The 7,500-nt window shown below is 43.6% G+C and overlaps 1 protein-coding gene across 2 annotated transcripts in view; it reads right to left on the bottom strand.

Annotated features, from left to right (window-relative positions):
• LOC119577234 (von Willebrand factor A domain-containing protein 8-like) overlaps positions 1-7,500 on the bottom strand; it is a 115,757-nt gene that overhangs the window by 13,899 nt on the left and 94,358 nt on the right. The gene's annotated exons all lie outside the window — the stretch shown is intronic.

Below are 7,500 nucleotides of genomic sequence, written 5' to 3'. Positions count from 1 at the left end.
CACACACACACACACACACACACACACACACACACACACACACACACAAGAAAAGAAAAAAGAAAAAAAAATCCCCCCTCCCCCCTGAAAAGAAGAAAAAAGGTCGCCGGGAACAAGAGCGTGGAAAAAATTAGTCACGAAAACGACGCGAAGAAAAACAACGTTTGATCGTGAGAATGGCAACCAACGGAGGAATTCCGCTAAACGCTCAAATAAAGATATTTCTCTCCAATGACCTTCCTTCTTAAACGACAAAATGAGAAAATGAGGAAGCTAGTTTAAATCTTCCATTATCGCGACTTTTATACGATTCCTCTCGCGACACTGACTCAGCGAGGAGAGAGAGCTATAAGATTACAGAAATGATTCTCACGAAGCTATTAATTAACCGAAATGAGGCAGATACGGCTCTTGCTTCCTTTCGTTATCGACCCTCATTCATAACTCTTTATTCATTCCTTATTCAATCCTCTTTATTGCAAAGCTTAGGGGAAAGAGACGGAACGCTTGATCTGCAATTCGCTAAATAACTTCCCGACTCAAACAACCCCCCCCCCCCCCCGCCAATAAAATTCCACATAACAATAAAATTCTATACCGATGAAGCCATTAATAAAAAATAATATTAATAAATAAAAGAAAACACAATAATAACAACAGTTTTCTTTCATGCTGACCAAGACCTCTCGACACGGCCTCTGCATGTTTACGAAGGAGATGCTAACCCCTGTTCCCACACCTTTGTCTTCAAGCGCCTCTCCGTCCACGAAGCCACATTGCCCGAAGGTCGCAAAATGAGCCCTTAAAGGTAATGGCACTTTTAATTTCACGTCATTATTTAAGGAACGGGCGGGGGGGGGGGGGGCATCGACGCTAATGTCCTCGCTGGATACGTATTTGGAAGGAGGGGGGAGGGGGGGAAGGAAAAAGAGGAAGAGAAAGAGGAAGAGAGTGAGACAGAGAGAGAGAGAGAGAGAGAGAGGGAGAGAGAGAGGGAGGAGGGAGGGAGAGGAGGGAGAGGGAGAAGGGAGAGAGGAGAGAGAGGAGAGAGAGAGAGAGATGGAGGGAGGGAGGGAGGGAGGGAGGGAGGGAGGGAGGGAGGGAGGGAGGGAGGGAGGGAGGGGAGAGAGGGAGGGAGAGAGAGAGAGAGAGAGAGAGAGAGAGAGAGAGAGAGAGAGAGAGAGAGTTTTCTTTAACACAGACCACCGTATTGACAGAGAAAATTACACGTACAAACAGACGCATTTATGACACATTAGTTTATAAATACCTCACTGTATTAATGACACGAGAGTTTAAAACTGTAGATAATATATACATGCACCCCCGGTTTATATAATTATATATATATATATAATATTATATAATATTATATTTTAAAATTAAATATATATTATACACACAAACAACTATATTATAATATGGTGTGTGTGGTGTGTGTTGTGTGTTGGGTTGTGTGTGTGTTGTGGTGGGGTGTGTGTGTGTGTGTGTGGTGTGTGTTGGGTGTGGTGTGTGTGTTTGTGTTGTGTGTGGTGTGTGTGTGTGTGTGTGTGTGTGTGTGTGTGTGTGTGCCAGCGCTCGCGAGTGCGTGCGAGCGTGAATAAGTAGCGTGTGCAAATGATCAATACCGCTATCAACGTAAGAGCTCTTCAAACAGTCATAACAACGTCTCTCCCTCGGTTTCGTCCACTCAACCAAAGCCCAAATAATCTGATAAAACAGACGTAAACAAAATCAACAGAATTCGCGTGTTTCCCTGAAGTGTTTCTGAGCCGCGTTTCGTGCCGAGAGTCATTAAAAAATCGAAACACCATTTCCCGACGGAAAAAAAGAAAGCCCAGACCACGCTAATCATCCACATGCGGGTGTCAGCTACTCCACTTTTCGCCGACGCGGAGAGTGGACAATTATTATGCACTTACTGTCCCTCACCGCCAGCGGAAGGCGGAGTCTGGTCGTTTTCCCCCTCCCCCCCCCCATCTTCCCTCGGTTCTCTTTCTTTTGTTCTCTTTCTCTTTCTCGTTCTCGTTCTCTCTGTGTCTCTCTCACCCGTCCTCCCTCGTTCTCTCTTTCTTTTCTTATATATATATATTTTTTTTTTCTTTCCCCTCTTGTACACACCCACACACACACACAACCCCCAACACCACACACACACAAACACCCCACAACACAACACACAACACCACCACAAAAACACACACACCAAACACAACACTCACATAATATATATATATATATATATATATTATATATATATATTTTATATATATAAAATTAATTTTTATATTATATAATATATTATAACAACATACATTCACTCACAACGCGTGTGTGCTTCCTAAATCTCGGATGAGCCCTGCGAAAGCACGGGATTCCCGCCCTTTCAGGGTTTTTTTCCCGGGCGGGGGAAAAGGAATCAATAACGAAACGACGTCCAACTTAAGTGAACAGAATGAGCAGTTACGCTGAATGCATCCTATCCGATTCCGTCCGCGCACTAATCCAGGCGTTAAGCAAAAATTATTAGCGTCTCATGCTATTTTGCCGATACAAATCCGTGACGTAAGGTAGATTCAATAGAAATGGCGGCCTCGCTTGGAACATGGCTACGAGCTTATTTTATTTATTTATTTTTTTATTTTCTTTTTTATTTTTATTTTTTTTTTTTTACAAGGTACGCTGGTTTCTTGCCTTTGGTCTGGGGCGAGTGTATGAATAAATATTTATGCAGGATATATGGCACTTGTGTGTATGTTTGTGTATATATAACGTGTTACGTTTCTTTTGGGGTTTTGGATATATATTTATGGGTATATATTTATGGAAGAGGCACTTCTATTCCAATAGTTTTCGTTATCATTGCAGCTTTATCGTAATGGCTTTCAGTGTGTGTGTGTGTGTGTGTGTGTGTTGGTTTTTGTGTGTTGTGTGTGGGTGGCTTGTGTGTGTTTGTGTGTGTGTGTGGGTGTGTGTGTGGTGTTGTGTGTTGTGGGGGGTGTAGAATATTTTAGGCATTTTGTTTCAACGATTTTTCACAAAACTGCAGTGAATTTAACGTTCACAAAATAGTTACACCCCTAGTCCGAGGGTTTTTAAAATGGGGTGCATTCCCTTAAATGATTTACAGAAACAGCATTTTCCTTTCAAAATTTTTATTACAAGGGTTTAAAAATAGTATTTATTTCATTTTTTAAATACCCCAAAAATTTTTATATCAACTTTCTATAAAACTATTATGCTTTTTTTAAATAGGTAGATATAATACAATTCTGTGCAGGGTTATATACAACGTAGTTCATCTCCAAAAGTTTAAACACGAACCCCAAGCAACACACACAACCAAATGGATTACTGATCTGTATTGGGAACGAGATCAGTTTTTTTCCCCCAGTACTTATATCAACTGCTTTTGGGGGGCTGGGGGTAGGGGGGGGGTGATGACAGTGGTATAAATTAAAGTCTACTTCTGGTTTACTTCAGTTCCCCTTGGGGAAAAACTTTTTTCGCAAAGGAAATGGGCTTGCGAACCTTTTTACTAAAAATGGTAAATAGAAAATAAAATAAGAGAAAAAAAGAGAAAGAAAGAAAAAAACGAATCATAATAATAGAAAGATGAAACAGTAGCAGTAGCAGTGGATGATGATGAGAGATAACCATGGTAATAATAATAACAATAATAATACTAATATGAAAAGCAGCAGCGAGAAAAATTTAGAAAAAAAAATGATGTAGATAGTAGTGGGGGTAGTAGAGTAGTAGTTAGTAGTAGTAGTAGTAGTAGTAATGATAGGAAGAAAAAATATGATGATTTAGACCTCAGGCCACACAGACAAAGATCAAATTTCAAGCACTCTGAGATGTGTTGGGTGATGCAGCCGTCATTCAGTCCGGTTGTACGTAGGTTGAGAGTGGATACAAGTGTATAAGTCTTTTAAAGATACCCATTACCCTAGTAGCACGATCCACGAGAGTGTTAAATCTGACACTGTAAAAAAAAGAAAAGAAAGAAAGAAAGAAACGGAATATCTTGTAATAATAATAAAAAAAAAACAAGAATATCTTGTAATTCTGATACAGAGGAGAGTTAAGGGAGAGGGATACACACACACAGCTTATAAGGTTAATTTTCCCGTTTTCTATGTATCCCACCTAGTCTCCCGTTTTCTATGTATCCCACCAAGTTTCCCGTTTTCTAGGTACCCCAGCAAAATTTCCCATTTTCTGCACACCCCATCAATTTTTCCCGTTTTCTATGCATCTCAAGTTCCACCTGTCACCGACCAGCACTGTTGACGCTCCCTTCCGCCCCCCCAAGCCCCGTTCGGGGTTTTTTTGACAAAAAACTCATTAAGCAATGGGGAACGGCAGTCAAAGAGTGGTAATTCCCATAGACTTCATCACGTCAATTTCCCGGCAAAGAAAAACTTAAAATACACAAAAGGGCTAATCAAACTAATACTAAATCTTCCTCTCGGCCTTGAGTAATTAACCAGAGGCCATTGACCACAGATGTACATTTTCATATAACTGTACAAGCAAATAAATGAATGGCTTTGAAATTTATCATTATGCCATTCTAAGCCCCATGAGAAGAGACGGAGATGGAGGAGAAGGGGAGGAGATTAATAGGCAGAAAGGCAGGCAACGATAGATAGATAGATAGATAGATAGATAGATAGAAAGAGAGCCTTAGAGAGACAAACAGACAAGTAGAAAAAGGAGGGGAGAGAGAGAAGGAGAGAGGGGGAGAGAGAGAGAGAGAGAGGAGGAGAAAAAGAGAGAGGAGAGGGGAAGAAGAAGGGGAGAGAGGAGAGAGAAGAGTCAGAGAGCGCAGGAGGTGGAAGGTAGAGTAAAGTGAAGAATGTACAAATAAATATATAGAACTATATATGTACACAGATAATTTATTTATATGTGTAGCTGTACTTTCTATTCCCCCCCCCCCCTCTTTCTCTCTCTCTTCTCTCTCTCTTTTCTCTCTCTCTCTTTTTTTCTTTTCCTCTCTTTTTTTTTTCTCTCTCTCTCTCTCTCTCACTCTCTCACCTCTTTCTTTCACACACTTAAATATATATAAATTTTAAAAAAATAAATAGATAAAAAAAAAAAAAAAAATACATAATATATATATATATATTATATATAGTATAATATATATATAATATAATATATTATATATATATATGGAGAGAAAGAGAGAGAGAGGAGGAAGAGGAGAGGAGGAGAGAGAGAGAGAGGAGAGAGAGAGAGGGAGAGAGAAGAAGAGGAAGAGAGAGAGAAAGGGGGAAAAGAGAGAAGAGAGAAGAGAGAGAGAGAGAGGAGAGAGAGAGGAGAGGAGAGAGAGGAGAGAGGAGAAGGAGAGAGAGAAAAGAGACAGAGAGAAAAAGAATCGGAAGAACTGCCGACGGTCCATTCAATCCCCGCGCCATTTCAGACGTACCACCCCCTTCCCCCTCTCTGCCCATCCCCCCCCTTCTCCCTTTTCCCCCCTCTCCCCCCCCCATCCCCCTTTCCCCTACATTCCCTCTCCCCCCTTTTCCCTCCCTCTCTCTCTCCCCCTCCCATTCTCCCCCCTTCCCCCTCCCTTCCCCATCCCCTTCCTCCCTCTCCCTCTCCCCATCCCCCTTTTCCCCCCCCTTTTCCCCCCCCCACCCTTCCCCCCTCTCTCCCCTTCCCTTCCATTGAACACGTTTCCCCATTACCCATTATCACTCTCGAAACATTCCCGTGCATCGCCGCCGCGCCCACCCATTAACCTAAAAGGATTGGCGCGGCCTCAATGCGCCGCATGATTTATGAGGAGGCGTCGCCGGGTCGCGGGCGGACGCGGGCGGCGGGGCTTTTCATTTGGGAGGAAGGAGGGAAGGGGGGAGAGGGGGTGAAGGAAGGGAAAGGGGGGGGAAGGGAGGGGAAAGGGGGGGAAGGGGGAGGGGGAAAGGGGGGAGAGGGGAAGGGGAAAAGAGGGGGAAGGGAAAGGGAAGGGAGGAGAGGGAAGAAAGGAGAGAGGGGAAGGGAGGAGAGGGGGTGAAGGAAGGGGGGGAGGGAAGGGAGGAGAGGGAAGGGAGGAGAGGGAAGGGAGGAGGAAGGGAGGGAGGGAAGGGGGGAGAGGGAAAGGGGGGAGAGGGAAGGAAGGAGGGAAGGTAGGAGAGAAGGGGAGGGAGGGAGGGGGGAGGGAAAGAGAGAGGGAGGCAAGGAGGGAGGGAGAGAGGGGAGGCTGGAAGGCCAGAGGGAAGGAAGATAGAGAGGAGGAGGAATGTAAGAAGGAAGAAGGAAGAATGAACGAGGAAGGAGGAAGAGAGAAGATGGAAGCAAAGAAAAAGAGAGAGGAAGAAAGGAGAGACGAGGCGAAGGAATCGGGGAACAAGGGAAAGGAAGAGGAAAGAAGACGAGAAAAAAAAGACAGAAACGAAACGAAACCAAAGAGGAAAAATGAAAAACGAATGATAAAGAATAAAACGAAAGAAACCCCCACCTTCGCTCAGGGTGCAATCTAAAACCGAGAAAGATCCCGCCAGTTAATAAAAATGAAATTTGAAACGAATTTTTTCCTTTTGCTTTTTTCTTATTATTTTTCTTCCTCTGCCATGCAACGTCGTAAACAAACAGACCTGAATGCGACTGTTTTTTCTTCTTCTTCTGCATGTAGCAATTACCTTTTAATTGCTCTGGCGTAATTGGGGATTTAATTGTGTATTTGAAACATGGGCGTATTACGTGTGAACAAACATGGGATTAATAGTTTTTTGTGTTCGGAAAGTATTGCTGGGAAAGAAAGGGGGGGGATGCTAAGAAGAAATGTAATTGTGGCTTGGGTGGGTTAACGGTTTCTCTCTCTCTGCTCTTTATTTCTCTCCCTGTTTCTCCCTTTTCTCTTATCTTCTATTCTCTTCTCCAATTATCTCATCCCCTCCTCTCCTCTCTCTCCTCTCCTCTTCTCCCCCCACCTCTCTCTCTCTCTCCGTCTGCCTGTCTGTCTGTCTGTCTGTCTGTCTGTCTGTCTGTCTGTCTGTCTGTCTGTCTGTCTGTCTGTCTGTCTGTCTCTCTCTCTGTGTGTGTCACTGTGTTTATGATTGTGTGTGTGTGTGTGTGTGTGTGTGTGTGTGTGTGTGTGTGTGTGTGTGTGTGTGTGTGTGTGTGTGTGTGTGTGTGTGTGTGTGTGTGTGTGTGTGTGTGTGTGCACGTGTGTCTGCGCCTGTCTGTGAGTATGTAAGTGTGTGCTTCCGTGCGTGTGCGTGTGCTGATTTACGTACGCGTGTGTACGTAACGGAAAGCGTACATGGGTGTGTTTATCTCCCCGTGCTTACGTGTGTGTATGTTACATAATCTGATCACAAAGGCAAAAGACGCAGCAATCACTTTCGCATTCGAACTCAGCATTTCCTCGGATTTCACACCACGCTAATGCTGACTTCCAATGCTGCTCTCTCTTCTCTTCACGTCTCTTCTCCTCTCTCTTTTTTTTCTCCCTTTCCCTCCTCTCTTCTCTTCTCCTCTCTCTTC

Source organism: Penaeus monodon, chromosome 9 (assembly GCF_015228065.2).
Source record: "Penaeus monodon isolate SGIC_2016 chromosome 9, NSTDA_Pmon_1, whole genome shotgun sequence".
Taxonomy (NCBI): domain Eukaryota; kingdom Metazoa; phylum Arthropoda; class Malacostraca; order Decapoda; family Penaeidae; genus Penaeus; species Penaeus monodon.
Note: the sequence above shows the minus strand (reverse complement) of the source record. Positions and strands in the feature narration are given on the sequence as shown.